The sequence below is a fragment of the Lampetra fluviatilis genome, chromosome 68 (genome assembly GCF_964198595.1).
Source record: "Lampetra fluviatilis chromosome 68, kcLamFluv1.1, whole genome shotgun sequence".
NCBI classification, from domain to species: domain Eukaryota; kingdom Metazoa; phylum Chordata; class Hyperoartia; order Petromyzontiformes; family Petromyzontidae; genus Lampetra; species Lampetra fluviatilis.
In genome coordinates this window covers 2,619,960-2,635,648 of record NC_136342.1, presented here as the reverse complement: position 1 = coordinate 2,635,648, position 15,689 = coordinate 2,619,960, and the positions used below count along the sequence as shown (strand labels likewise).

The following is a 15,689-nucleotide window of genomic DNA, read 5'->3' as shown; positions in this document are numbered from 1 at the left end:
TCGCTTCTGAAAAAGAGGCTACGTTGCTCAGTGGGGCCTTACATAGTGAAATAAAAATATAAAGTTTATCTTCTTGGTTCTTTCGGTAAAGTCACGTGGAATGGAAATAATAAAATAATAAAAATAATTCTCACGACGTTTCGGCCACAACGCAAGCAGCCGTCCTCAGGTAGAGAGCAGGTCTGTCGAGAAGACAGAGTCTGACTCTGTCTTCTGTTTTATTTGTATTATTTTATTATTTCCATTCTACGTGACTTTACCGAAAGAACCAAGAAGATGAATCCCTGCAGTCACGAAAGCTTTAAATCGAAATATGTAGTTTAGTTCAATTAAAACGTCTGGTGCCACAAAATAAAGAGGACACCAGAGGGTGATGACGCAAAGGCTGAGAAGGGCCCTTTCCCCCATCAAATGCTCGAGCTACATTTGATATGCAGATACATTGATAGATATTTCCACACACGATGTGCATATACATTGTATGTATAGACAAAGATTCCCCCCCCTCCCCCCCTCTGTATAGACTGAGCAAACCTTTGGGGAAAGTGCTGTTAAGTGATGCCATTTGTCCGAAACGCATACCTGTCAACCCACACGCGGTTTAGGCCATATTCTTGAACTGGGAAATTTAGTTTTTCAGGCCCAAACGGCGCGTACAGCCGTTTCAATCCGGGCAAAAAAAATGCGTTTGTCAATTTGTTTGAGGTCCTCCCTTGTGATGGGACTTTGTAGGATGAACGGTGAGGTTTATATGGGCACGCGGGGTGGCCAAAAATGTCTAAATTGGTCTGTAATAAGGTAGGACAACTGATAAGGGGTTGACAAGTATGTAGTAGTGTAGTGTACAGTGTAGTGTACAGTGTAGTGTATAGTGTAGTGTATAGTGTAGTGTATAGTGTAGTGGAGTGTAAAGTGGAGTGTATAGCTTAGTGTATAGTGTAGTGTATAGTGTAGTGTATAGTGTAGTGTATAGTGTGGTGTATAGTGTAGTAGTGTATAGTGTAGTAGTGTATAGTGTAGTGTGTAGTGAATAGTGTAGTGTGTAATGTATCGTGTAGTGGAGTGTAAAGTGGAGTGTATAGCGTCGTGTATAGTGTAGTGTGTAGTGTATAGTGTAGTGTATAGTGTAGTGTGTAGTGTAGTGTGTAGTGGAGTGTGTAGTGGAGTGTATAGTGGAGTGTATAGTGTAGTGGAGTGTAAAGTGGAGTGTATAGTGTAGTGTATAGTGTATAGCGTAGTGTATAGTGTAGTGTATTGGATGAACGTTGACATTCATGAGGGCACAGGGTGACCACCTATAAGGTCTGAATTGGTCTGTAATAAGGTACGGCAACTGATGAGGGGTCGACAGGTATGGAACACGTCACATTTGTCTTCTTTTTAAAGGGCATTTCTCGACGAACGCGTTTGCGTTAATGGTATTTTGTGCCAAAGCGGGAGGGTTGTCGCCAGATAAACGTTAATTTCAGCACTCCTAGACTCAACCAGATGTATCTTTCGACGAAATTCAGGGAGGGGGGGGGTAGAAGCGACACACGCTCTCTCACTATGCTCACAACCCCATTGGGACACAGCGGTCGTGCCAGGCTAGGTGCGCCAAAGAGGCCGCGTGACACAAAGGTTTGGTTGGGGAGGGGTGGTGGTGCAAATCTCACTCGCACTGGATGCGTTCTGCGAGCTCGGAAAATGAGCGGGCATTTGTTTGCGTTCGTGTACAGCAGCACATGGATACGTACAAAATATACACACACACACGGTACCGTTGTTCCCTCTATTAAATGTGTTTAACGCGTTTCTTTAGAACCGCTTGGTTGCGTTTCGTTTGCCGTCCTTCGCCCGCACACGCCGGCTACGTACGGCGCGAAAGAAGTCTAACATGCCTCACACGCACATTCCGTACTTGCACCAAGGCGCCTTCGTTTAAATAGGCAATGACCGGCGCGGTGAAGTATGGTTAAAGATCCCCTCCCTACAACAACATCCACCACCACCATCATGAGACATACATACGGGCGTGATGATGGAGAAAATCCCACCCCACCCCCCCATCTCTCCTCCACCCCCAATCTCATCCAGCAGTGGATAAAGCCGGTGGGGTGGTGGTGGTGGTAGTGGTGGTGGTGCTGTGCATGTTAACCACACGGCACAGAGATCGACGGCCGAGACGAAACGAAAGCAGCAAATGTGGATGGAGGGAGAAACGTGGTGGGTGACTGCATGGGTTTCATCCCACATCGCGTTGACGTTTTGACGGCCACGCACCACGCGTGAAAGCGACAGCGGTACCGTAATGCGAAGACAACAACAACAACAACAGCAGCAGGAGCAAGCAAGCAAGCAACAACAACAACAACAACGCCGAATGCATCAATCGTTCGATTAACTTGCGCACGAGAAAAATGACAAAGGCCGATGGTTAAGTCAGCCTCAGCCTCGCCACCCCCCCCACCGGCGTCATTTTACAGCCGCGATTACAATAAAGTCAACGCCTAGCGCCTCTTCGTACGCAAATAGTGTTGTTGTTACGAGTTGGGACGTTTAAATGTAAACAAAAAATGTTTTCTCGTTAATTTCAAGTCACTGTCTGCAGTCGCCATTTTGACACCCCCCCACCCCCTCTACAACCGCTAATCAATTAAAAGGAACACAATTGCAACTTATTACAACTGCATCTGAACGAGCTCCGTTTTCACGCGTTTCCCAATAGCTCCGTCACACGCGGCGTTTTTAGTTGCACGATGCAAAATTAATAGCGCGGCGATCGCACCTTTATCAATTTGGTATGCGTCACTTTTTTTTGTAAATTAATATCACACCAGGCCGCAAACGGGCCCTAGGCCCTCGCCTGAATCGGCTGCCTGCGCGCGTGGGGGGTCTCCCCCACCCGCCCGCCCGCCGAGCCCGGCACGGGGTTGAGAGGGAGTCGGCGTAATCGTGGGGTTAATTTTTTTCGCTACTTTTTTTTTAACGACGTGAATGTCCGACGCGAGTCGCGACAAGGATAGATATAGATCCACACGGGAGGTTTGATTAGAAATTCACCGTTTAAAAGAAGAGTCAGGCCGAGGGAAATCTGTGCGGCATCCGCTGGTTTAAGATGGCGGCGGCTGCTACGGGTCTCTCTCCACCCCCCCCCCCGTTAACAACACACACAAAAACCCTCTCGCGACGTGGAAATACAAACTCGAATTAGGCAGGAAAAAAATAACAAAAAATATACCGAGCAACGGTGAAGAGTACCGAATCGGAATCCGACGAGAGAAAGGCGCGACGGGTTAAGATGGGGGGGGGGGAATTTACAAGAAAATAGCAAACGTGACGGTGCGCCGCCGCCGCTCACCTTTAGTGTTATTCTTAGACGCGGGAGTTGACGGCACAGAGGCGGTTGACGTTTAGCCGATTGTAATCAATTGCGAATTAAATGTCTTTAAACTTGCTTTTTTGTTGTCCCCCCCACCCAACACCACCAACACGCTAGCGCTTTATTGTGTCGCTGTAAAATAACTGCAGGTGGATCGGCGTTCTTTTTTTTTGTGTGTTACTTTGCTATTTTGCCCAAATGTATTTCTTTTCTCTTTGCAAAGCGGGCCCCCGCGTGGAATGCGACCGACTATTGCGGTCCCCACAGATGCCCGCGCGCAAGCAGCAGCCGCCGCCGCTTTCGCATAAATTATGCTAATTTATGCTAAGTGTGAGCGTCCTCCAACCCGTCTGGAGGTGACGTCACGCGATTGTCGACATAAATTATGCTAATTTATGCTAAGTGTGAGCATCCTCCAACCCGTCTGGAGGTGACGTCACAGATTGTCGACATAAATTATGATAATTTATGTTAATCGTCCGCATCCTCCAACCCGTCTGGCGGTGACGTCACGCAATTGTCGACATAAATTATGCTAATTTATGCTAAGTGTGAGCATCCTCCAACCCGTCTGGAGGTGACGTCACGCAATTGTCGACATAAATTATGATAATTTATGTTAATCGTCCGCATCCTCCAACCCGTCTGGCGGTGACGTCACGCAATTGTCGACATAAATTATGCTAATTTATGCTAAGTGTGAGCATCCTCCAACCCGTCTGGAGGTGACGTCACGCAATTGTCGACATAAATTATGATAATTTATGTTAATCGTCCGCATCCTCCAACCCGTCTGGCGGTGACGTCACGCAATTGTCGACATAAATTATGTTAAGTTATGCTAAGTGTGAGCATCCTCCAACCCGTCTGGCGGTGACGTCACGCAATTGTCGACATAAATTATGATAATTTATGCTAAGTGTGAGCATCCTCCAACCCGTCTGGAGGTGACGTCACGCGAGTGTCGACATAAATTATGATAATTTATGCTAAGTGTGAGCGTCCTCAAACCCGTCTGGAGGTGACGTCACGCGATTGTAAACATAAATTATGCTAAGTTATGCTAAGTGTGAGCATCCTTTAACCCGTCTAGTGGTGACGTCACGCGATTGTAAACATAAATTATGCTAAGTTATGCTAAGTGTGAGCATCCTCCAACCCGTCTGGAGGTGACGTCACGCAAGTGTCGACATAAATTATGATAATTTATGCTAAGTGTGAGCATCCTCCAACCCGTCTGGAGGTGACGTCACGCAAGTGTCGACATAAATTATGCTAATTTATGCTAAGTGTGAGCATCCTCCAACCCGTCTGGAGGTGACGTCACGCGATTGTCGACATAAATTATGATAAGTTATTTCTAGATTTGAAGCTTTCGTGACTGCAAGGATTCATACTGTTAGTTCTTTCGGTAAAGTCACGTAGGTAAAAAATTGAAATTAAAATTAATAAAAATAAAACAATAAAAAAAATATCGATTTTTCTTTTTAATGATTTTTCTTTTTTATTGTTTTCTTTTTATTAATTTTTATTTCATTTTTTACCTACGTGACTTTACCGAAAATTAATAAAAATAAAACAATAAAAAAAAATCGATTTTTCTTTTTTATGATTTTTCTTTTTTATTGTTTTATTTTTATTAATTTTAATTTAATTTTTTACCTACATAGTGACTTTACCGAAAGAACTACGAGTATGAATCCTTGCAGTCACGAAAGCTTCAAATCTAGAAGAGTATGATAAGTTATGTTAATCATCCGGCAGACTCCAACCCGTCCGGCGGTGACGTCACGCGATGATTTACATTAATTATGTTAATTATTAGCGCGCTTCGAGCCGTCTAGCGATGACATCACGCGGGTGGTCTGCATAAATTATGCTAAGTTATGTTAATTTTTGGCACGCTCCGACCGTTTAGCGGTGACGTCACGCTACTGTCGACATAAATTATGTTAATTATTAACATCAAAGCTCGTTCGGCACGTGCGAACTTCTATCGCGCCGTACGTAAGCCAAACCGCGCGAATAATCGGAGATGCGGGTGAATCACAGCAGACCAAAGCTGTCTCGGGTGTGGACCAATCAACTTCAAGGACAGTGCATATCATTATCATCATCAGAGTTGTTTCTTTTTGTTTGCATTTTGACTGCTTGTGTTGTGGTTATTGCAAACATGATGCCTTGTACAAAGGTGTTAGTTTTTGTACCAGTTGAAAGGGTAAAAACCTATCACTATATTTTGCCACTGGTAAAGGAGATGTCTCAGCAGGAATAAGCGGTTCTGAAGAGATGAGTTTATCAATCTATTTGATGATGATGATGATTTAAAAGTGCACCGAAGTTCCAGTAGCTTCCTAATATGGGTCGGGTAAGAGCCAGTGCAGGATGAAGCGAGTGTGGGGCTTGTAGCAGATGTTTTACAGGGGCCCTACATTTTTTATTTTTAAACATAAATGTTAAAACACCTAAATTTTAAGTTGCATTGTAAAATAATTGTATTTTTTCATTTGCTATACAGCCGGATAATACGACAAATCGATAACCTTAAACACCCGGTCGTTCATAAAAGTTCAAGGCGGTATAGTACTATAGTAATAGAGCAAGTGCTCTATTACTGTGCCTAGGGCCTACTCACTCCCGCACTCACTCACCCACTCACCCACCCACTCACTCACACACCCACTCACTCACACACTCACTCACCCACTCACTCATCCACTCACTCACCCACTCACCCACTCACTCACCCACTCACCCACTCACTCACTCACCCACCCACCCACTCACCCACTCACTCACCTACCCACTCACTCATTCACCCACTCATCCACCCACTCACTCACCCACTCACTCACCCACTCACTCACCCACTCATTCACCCACCCACTCACTCATCCACCCACTCATCCACCCACTCACTCACCCACTCACTCATCCACCCACTCACTCATCCATCCACTCACTCACCCACCCACTCACTCAATCACACACCCACTCATTCACCCACTCACTCACCCACCCACTCATTCACCCACCCACCCACTCACCCACCCACTCACTCACCCACCCACTCACTACCCCACCCACTCACTCACCCACCCAATCACCCACTCACTCACCTACCCACTCACTCACTCGTTCACCCACCCACTCACCCACTCATTCACCCACCCACTCACTCATCCACCCACTCATCCACCCACTCACTCACCCACTCACTCACCCACTCACTCACCCACTCATTCACCCACCCACTCACTCATCCACCCACTCATCCACCCACTCACCCACCCACTCACTCACCCACCCACTCACCCACTCATTCACCCATCCACCCACTCATCCACCCACCCACTCATTCACCCACCCACTCACCCACTCACCCACTCACTCACCCACCCACCCACTCACCCACTCACTCACCCACTCACCCACTCACTCACTCACCCACCCACTCACCCACCCACCCACCCACCCACTCACTCACTCACCCACCCACTCACTCACTCACTCACCCACTCACTCACTCACCCACCCACCCACCCACTCACCCACTCACCCACCCACTCACCCACTCACTCACCCACCCACTCACCCACCCACTCACCCACCCACCCACCCACTCACTCACTCACTCACCCACCCACCCACTCACCCACTCACTCACCCACCCACTCACCCACTCATTCACCCAACTCACTCATCCACCCACTCATCCACCCACTCACTCATCCACCCACCCACCCACTCATTCACCCACCCACTCACCCACCCACCCACTCATCCACCCACCCACTCATCCACCCACTCACTCACCCACTCACTCACCCACTCACTCACCCACTCATTCACCCACCCACTCACTCATCCACCCACTCATCCACCCACTCACTCACCCACTCACTCATCCACCCACTCACTCATCCATCCACTCACTCACTCACCCACCCACTCACTCAATCACACACCCACTCATTCACCCACTCACTCACCCACCCATTCATTCACCCACCCACCCACTCACCCACCCACTCACTCACCCACCCACTCACTACCCCACCCACTCACTCACCCACCCAATCACCCACTCACTCACCTACCCACTCACTCACTCGTTCACCCACCCACTCACCCACTCATTCACCCACCCACTCACTCATCCACCCACTCATCCACCCACTCACTCACCCACTCACTCACCCACTCACTCACCCACTCATTCACCCACCCACTCACTCATCCACCCACTCATCCACCCACTCACCCACCCACTCACTCACCCACCCACTCACCCACTCATTCACCCATCCACCCACTCATCCACCCACCCACTCATTCACCCACCCACTCACCCACTCACCCACTCACTCACCCACCCACCCACTCACCCACTCACTCACCCACTCACCCACTCACTCACTCACCCACCCACTCACCCACCCACCCACTCACTCACTCACTCACCCACCCACTCACTCACTCACCCACTCACTCACTCACCCACCCACTCACCCACCCACTCACCCACTCACCCACCCACTCACCCACTCACTCACCCACCCACTCACCCACCCACCCACCCACCCACTCACTCACTCACTCACCCACCCACCCACTCACCCACTCACTCACCCACCCACTCACCCACTCATTCACCCAACTCACTCATCCACCCACTCATCCACCCACTCACTCATCCACCCACCCACCCACTCATTCACCCACCCACTCACCCACCCACCCACTCATCCACCCACCCACCCATCCACCCACCCACTCACTCACCCACTCACTCACTCACCCACCCACCCACCCACTCACTCACCCACCCACTCACTCATCCACCCACCCACTCACTCACCCACCCACTCACCAGGGCCCTATTATCCACTTGTGCCTAAGGCCTACGAAAACTAAAAGGACCTAAGAAAAATTATTTGACCATGTTTTTTTTTTATTTGTATGATAAAGAATGTAACCAATGTATACCTTCATGAATACATATATTTATTTATAGAAAGCAAGGATAGCTTGTCAATGTCAAACTTTTGTCTTCATTAGGTGAGTGGCAAATTAACACCGAGGATGAAACTGGTCTAGATTTTTAGTGACATTGCAAATTAACAATAACATCTTCAAGTGGCGTTTTTCGCACAATCTCAAGATTTTATTTGCAGCATGTATTGGGTTTAGAGGATGGCAGGAATAAATCAGATTTCAAGGTAAGGGGCCGTCCATAAATGACGTCACGCGATTTTGGACGATTTTTTACCCCCCCCCCTCGTCACACGGCGTCACAAAATGTCAGACCCCCCCCCTCAATTATGACGTCACAAAGCTCTGCCCCCCGCCCCCCCCAAAACCATATTTCCATTTTGAAAATAAAACATGCTTCAAATCGCTTTAAACTATTGTCATTGTAGTGTGTGTTTAATGCGGAGCTGCACTCTGATGTAGTAGGAGAAAACATTTATTAAAAAGTCAATTTAATTAAGCAGAACGTGTCGTCTATATTTATTTAAAGTTGCGCATTTTGATGTGACGTCACATTTCTCAAACCCCCCCCCCTCTCGTCACACATCGTCACAAATGTCTGACCCCGCCCCCCCCTAGGTGCGTGACGTCATTTATGGACGGCCCCTAACGATGCTCACAATTTAGTTCTAGATTTTGAAGCTTTCGTGACTGCAAGGATTCATATTCTAATTAATAAAAGTAAAATAAAAATCACGACGTTTCGGAGGCGGATGCTTGTGTTGCCTCCGAAACGTCGTGATTTTTATTTTTATTTTACTTTATTAATTTTAATTTTAATTTTTTACCTACGTGACTTTACCAAAAAAACCTAAGAACACAATTTAGTCATCGTGCGTCTTGCGTTCATACGCATGTCAGTTCACCAAAAACAAATCCTGGTGTTAAGCAGGAGCCCTAGGCACTTTTGTTTCGTAGTTACTGCTGCCCCATGTTACAACTACTACACTCTGTCTTCTTGGTTCTTTCGTTAAAGTCACGTAGAAGGGAAGTAATAAAATAATACAAATAAAACAATAAAATAATTCTCGATTTAAAGCTTTCGTGACTGCAGGGATTCATCTTCTTGGTTCTTTCGTTAAAGTCACGTAGAAGGGAAGTAATAAAATAATACAAATAAAACAATAAAATAATTCTCGATTTAAAGCTTTCGTGACTGCAGGGATTCATCTTCTTGGTTCTTTCGTTAAAGTCACGTAGAAGGGAAGTAATAAAATAATACAAATAAAACAATAAAATAATTCTCGATTTAAAGCTTTCGTGACTGCAGGGATTCATCTTCTTGGTTCTTTCGGTAAAGTCACGTAGAAGGGATGTAATAAAATAATAAAAATAAAACATAATAAAATAATTCTCACGACGTTTCGGCCACAACGCAAGCAGCCGTCCTCAGGTGAAGAACAGGTCTGTCAAGTAGACAGCATCTGAATGAAACAAAGCTGTCTCCCCGACAGACCTGGTCTTCACCTGAGGACGGCTGCTTGCGTTGTGGCCGAAACGTCGTGAGAATTATTTTATTATGTTTTATTTGTATTATTGTATTACTTCCCTTCTACGTTGACTTTACCGAAAGAACCAAAAAGATTACTACACTCCGCTTGATTCACACGGTACTTTCGTTGGCACTTTCTACCGGTTGGTAGGGCCGGATGAAGGTCCTTGTGGGCCCTAAGCACTTTTATTTCCTAGCTTCTTCAGTGATTATTTCCCAACAGTTGGTTATTGCTGCCCCATGTCACTACTACTACAGCCGGTGTCACTCCGCTTGGTTCACGCGGTCACTTTCGTTGGCACTTTCTACCGGTTGGTAGGGCCGGATGAAGGTCCTTGTGGGCCCTAAGCACTTTTATTTCCTAGCTTCTTCAGTGATTATTTCCCAACAGTTGGTTACTGCTGCCCCATGTCACTACTACTACAGCCGGTGTCACTCCGCTTGGTTCACGCGGTCACTTTCGTTGGTACTTTCTACCGGTTGGTTAGGGCCAGATGAAGGTCCTTGTAGGCCAAAACACTTCGATTTCGTCGTTACTGCTGCCCAATGTTCCTACTATGATTGTCGCCGTCACTGGCGACGCGGTCATGATTTAGCCTGTACCCCTGATTCGATGGGGAGAGCGCGCGGTGTGTGTCGCTGACGAGCAGATTTATTAATTGTTTTTTTACCCTTCTATCTGGCAACAAAACTGACACCTTTTTACAAGGAGTCATGTTTGCATAGACCGCAATACCTGCGGTCATAATACAAACAAAAAACACAACTCTGATAATGTGCACTGTCCTTGAAGTTGATTGGTCCACACCCGAGACAGCTTTCCTTAGAGCCTAGTCTCACATGGGTTTTGGCGTCATCTGGTCCAACCCATGTGAGACTAGGCTCTAAGGAAAGCTGTCTCGGGTGTGGACCAATCAACTTCAAGGACAGTGCATACATTATCAGAGTTGTGTTTTTTGTTTGTATTATGACTGCAGGTATTGTGGTCTATGCAAACATGACTCCTTGTAAAAAGGTGTCAGTTTTGTTGCCAGATAAAAGGGTAAAAAACCAATTATCATATTTTTACTGGCAAATGAGGTTCCCATAGTGTAGATGCTTGCCCCGAGCTCTCATACTCTGATGGTGCATTGTCTTTGAGTTGTGCGCCTTTTGGCGTCATCTGGTCCAACCCATGTGAGACTAGGCTCTGAGGAAAGCTGTCTCGGGTGTGGACCAATCAACTTCAAGGACAGTGCACATTATCAGAGTTATGTTCTTTTGTTTGTATTTATGACTGCAGGTATTGTGGTCTATGCAAACATGACTCCTTGTAAAAAGGTGTCAGTTTTGTTGCCAGATAGAAGGGTAAAGAACCAATTATCATATTTTTACTGGCAAATGAGGTTCCCATAGAGCAGATTTAATTTGAAATTATTGAAGAAAAAAACAAGGTAAGCCTAAAAAAATAGTATAAGCGAAGATTTCTTCAACTATATATTTTTTACTGATTATAACGTAGCTTTAAAAGGATGCCGTTAATTTTTTTTTGATCATACAAAAAAAAACAGGGTCACATTTTTCGTTTCCGTAGGCCCTTTTAGATTTCGTAAGCCCGAGGCACAGTGCCTAATGTGAAGTGAATTAATTATGTTAATTACACTGGTCAACAAAAAAGAACGTTTTTTGTGGCCCGGATTTTTGCAGCTGTTCTAGACTAATTTCAGGGTGCTGATTCCAAATCTGATCTCAGATTTGCTCTATCACATCTCATTTTATTGCTATCGGCATACCCCATTTTCATTGATTTTACCCGAAATTAACTCTGTCACTTATGATTGCAAGTTGTTGCGAGTCAGTGACTGCTTTAGTGTTAAAATATGGTGCTGTATTTTTAGGATGGTGTGTTTATAATATCATTTTATGTAGATATCCACATTTACTTAATATTTTTCTTCCGCAGTTTTTATTGAAAATGTAATATTTGATATCTCAAAAACCTGATGTGATAGACAAAAACCGATGCCAGATTTGGAATCAGCACCCCAAAATTACCATGTGACTGCTTTAGTGTTAAAATATGGTGCTGTATTTTAGTGTGTTTATAATATCATTTTATGTAGATATCCACATTTATTTAATATTTTTATTCTGCAGTTTTTATTGAAAATGCAATATTTGATATCTCTAAAACCTGATGTGATAGACAAAAACTGATGCCAGATTTGGAATCGGCACCCCCAAAATTACCTTAAAACCGTTGGAATACCTTATGCCAGAAAAAGTGTGTTGACCAGTGTTATCAAAATTCATGGTTAAATAATGGAAGCCAGCCACAAGACACAGACAATCTCAATGGGGGGAGGGAGGCACTGGGCATGGTTAAATAAAGGAAGCCATCCACAAGAAACAGCGGATATAGCATATGAAAGCCCAACGCAATGAATTTGAGAACGCGGATAAACCATCTCTTGTTTATTTCTGTGCAAAACTTTCCACAAACACAACATGCGCAAATCTAAAACTAAAAACACCAAATTAACGCCCCTCCCACCCGCCCCACCCCCACACCCTCCCGGCTAAATACAGCAACCAACCTTCAAACACCGTTGTCAACCTGTGAACTCGGAAAGGGCATCAATCCCCAGCAAAATATTTTTCAAAGTCAAATCTCTCTCAGCCCCTCCGCCGTCTCTCCCTGACGAAAGGAAACGCCATCGCGAACGCGTCACCGTTTAGCGGCGACAACGTCCGCGTGCCGACGTTGGACCGACGTTGGGCCGACGTTCAGTCGCAACCGCGTGCCAAAGATGGACCGACGTTGAACTGACGTTCAGTCGCAACCGCGTGCCGAAGTTGGACCGACGTTGAACTGACGTTCAGTCGCAACCGCGTGCCGAAGTTGGACCGACGTTGAACTGACGTTCAATCGAAACCACGTGCCGAAGTTGGACCGACGTTGAACTGACGTTCAATCACAACCGCGTGCCAAAGTTGGACCGACGTTGAACTGACGTTCAATCGCAACCGCGTGCCGAAGTTGGACCGACGTTGAACTGACGTTCAGTCGCAACCGCGTGGCGAAGTTGGACCGACGTTGAACTGACGTTCAATCGCAACCTCGTGCCAAAGTTAGACCGACGTTGAACCGACGTTCAGTCGCAACCGCGTGCCGAAGTTGGACCGACGTTGAACTGACGTTCAGTCGCAACCGCGTGCCGAAGTTGGACCGACGTTGAACTGACGTTCAGTCGCATCCACGTGCCAAAGTTGGACCGACGTTGAACCGACGTTCAGTCGCAACCGCGTGCCGAAGTTGGACCGACGTTGAACTGACGTTCAATCGCAACCGCGTGCCGAAGTTGGACCGACGTAGGTAAAAAAATAATGAAAATAAATTCATAATAAATGAAAATAAATCAATTAAATCACGACGTCTCGGAGGCAACACAAGTCTCCGGCTTCAGGTGGGACCGTCACAGCGTGTTGCCTCCGAAACGTCGTGATTTAATAGATTTATTTTCATTTTCTTAGGTTTTTTCGGTAAAGTCACGTAGGTAAATAAATTAAAATTAATAAAAGTAAAATAAAAATAAAATAAAAATCACGACGTTTCGGAGGCAACACAAGCCTCCGTCTTCAGGTGGAACCGTCACAGCACGATATATATATTATTTTATTTTTTCTTTTACTTTTATTAATTTTAATTTTTTTACCTACGTGACTTTACCGAAAAAAACTAAGAGTATGAATCCTTGCAGTCACGAAAGCTTCAAATCTAGATTTATTTTCATTTATTATTATTTTACTTTCATTATTTTCTACCTACGTGACTTTACCGAAAAAAAACTAAGAGTATGAATCCTTGCAGTCACGAAAGCTTCAAATCTAAAATTAAAAAAATAATTTTTAAATATTACTTTTTACTTTAACACATCCAAATCGACGGTTCCGTTTGCGCTTCGCGGCGATTGAAAATCTCGCCGAACTTGTGACTTTCCCGCGATTCGACGATTCGACGATTCGCAACGACGCTCCGTTTCTTTTTCTTGGCGAGAGGGATCATGAAATTACCGACGCAATCGGGACCCGGAAAGGATCGGATTGTGAATCGTAACAGTGATCGCGAACGCAAAACGGATATAAATACGTGCGTGTAATTCATCCACGATTACTATCTAAACGGATTTTTATTTTTTCTTCCCCCCTCCCCCCCCCAAGCGGTTTAACCTTCATACCGTGTCAACCCATCCCGTTCACCCCGTATTCTTGTACGGGGGAAATTTACCTTCTAGATTCATCCGGTGTACTGCCGTTTCAATGCGGGTATATTGCTATTGGCAATTTTTTGTGTTGCTACCTTGCGATCGGACTTTGTAGGATGAATGTTGAAGATTTATCAGGTCACGGAGTGGTCTGTAATGAGGGAGGGTTGACAGGTATGGTAGTGAGACACTGGGTAGTGAGACACTGGGTAGTGAGACACTGGGTGGTGAGACACTGGGTGGTGAGACACTGGGTGGTGAGACACTGGGTGGTGAGACACTGGGTGGTGAGACACTGGGTGGTGAGACACTGGGTGGTGAGACACTGGGTAATGAGACACTGCTAGTGAGACACTGGGTAGTGAGACACTGGGTAGTGAGACACTGGGTGGTGAGACACTGGGTGGTGAGACACTGGGTGGTGAGACACTGGGTAGTGAGACACTGCTAGTGAGACACTGGGTAGTGAGACACTGGTGGTGAGACACTGGGTGGTGAGACACTGGGTGGTGAGACACTGGGTGGTGAGACACTGGGTAGTGAAACACTGGGTAGTTAGACACTGGGTGGTGAGACACTGGTGGTGAGACACTGGTAGTTAGACACTGGGTAGTTAGACACTGGGTGGTGAGACACTGGGTAGTGAGACACAGATGGTGAGACACTTTGTAGTGAATAGCTGTCAACCCATACGATTTACCCCGTACAGTATTCTTGTAGAGGGGAAATTGAATTTTCAGGTCCATACGGTGCGTTTCTCCCTTGCTGATGGAACTTTGTAGGATGAACATTGCGGTTTATAAGTGGCACGGGATGACCAGTGAGGTCTGAGTTGGTTTGTAATAAGGTAGGCACTGATCCGCTTGGAGATAAACACCGACGTTAAAACCATTTCCGCAAAAACATTAAATCGCTCAAAAAAAACCCCCATTGTGGTCGTGGCGCGTTGAGTACGAAATTGCGTGTAAAAGTATTACAAACTTCTAGGATTTCACGATCTCCCCCCATTCTATCCGCTCGAAAAAAATGACGTTTCAACGAAACCCACGTCCAACCAGACGCAGCGACGACACCGACAAAAACAACGACCGCCGGTTCACCGCTAAGCGGCGGTGACGTCACCGCCGGCGCTTGTGCCATCACAGATGGCAGCGTCGTAGGCTGTCGGCGGCCGGAGGTCACCGGACAGACCCAGGCGGTGCGACGGGTCGACCGGCATGAGATGACCGGCAAATGGACCACTGCCCGTGCTTTGTAAACTCGCTCCGTTTTGTCCGCCCGGCGCTCCGCTCGTTGTTGTGAGCGTCGCTGCTCAGCCCTCTGCTGCTACTGGAGGCCTCAAAGTGCCCCACAGCCTCCTCCTCCACGGAGGGCGATCTTGACACCGCTGGTACCGGTCATCGGCAAGTCCGCTCAGCTCCACGTCCTCCCGTACCGCATCCGATTCAATCTCTTCTCCAGCCCGTGCCGCGCCGTTTAGCCACCACCACCAACTCACGGCAGCAGGTCTACAGCCCTGGCGAGGGCCTTGACACCGCCACTCTCAACCTTAACCACA

At 46.4% G+C, this 15,689-nt stretch overlaps 1 protein-coding gene across 1 annotated transcript in view; it reads right to left on the bottom strand.

The window, feature by feature from the left end:
- Positions 1-3,663, bottom strand: part of LOC144952532 (uncharacterized) — an 83,372-nt gene extending 79,709 nt beyond the window's left edge. Inside the window, 1 exon segment of the mRNA XM_078882980.1 lies at positions 3,341-3,663. The gene's annotated coding sequence lies outside the window, so the exon portion shown is untranslated.
- Between the last annotated feature and the right edge of the window lie 12,026 nt (positions 3,664-15,689).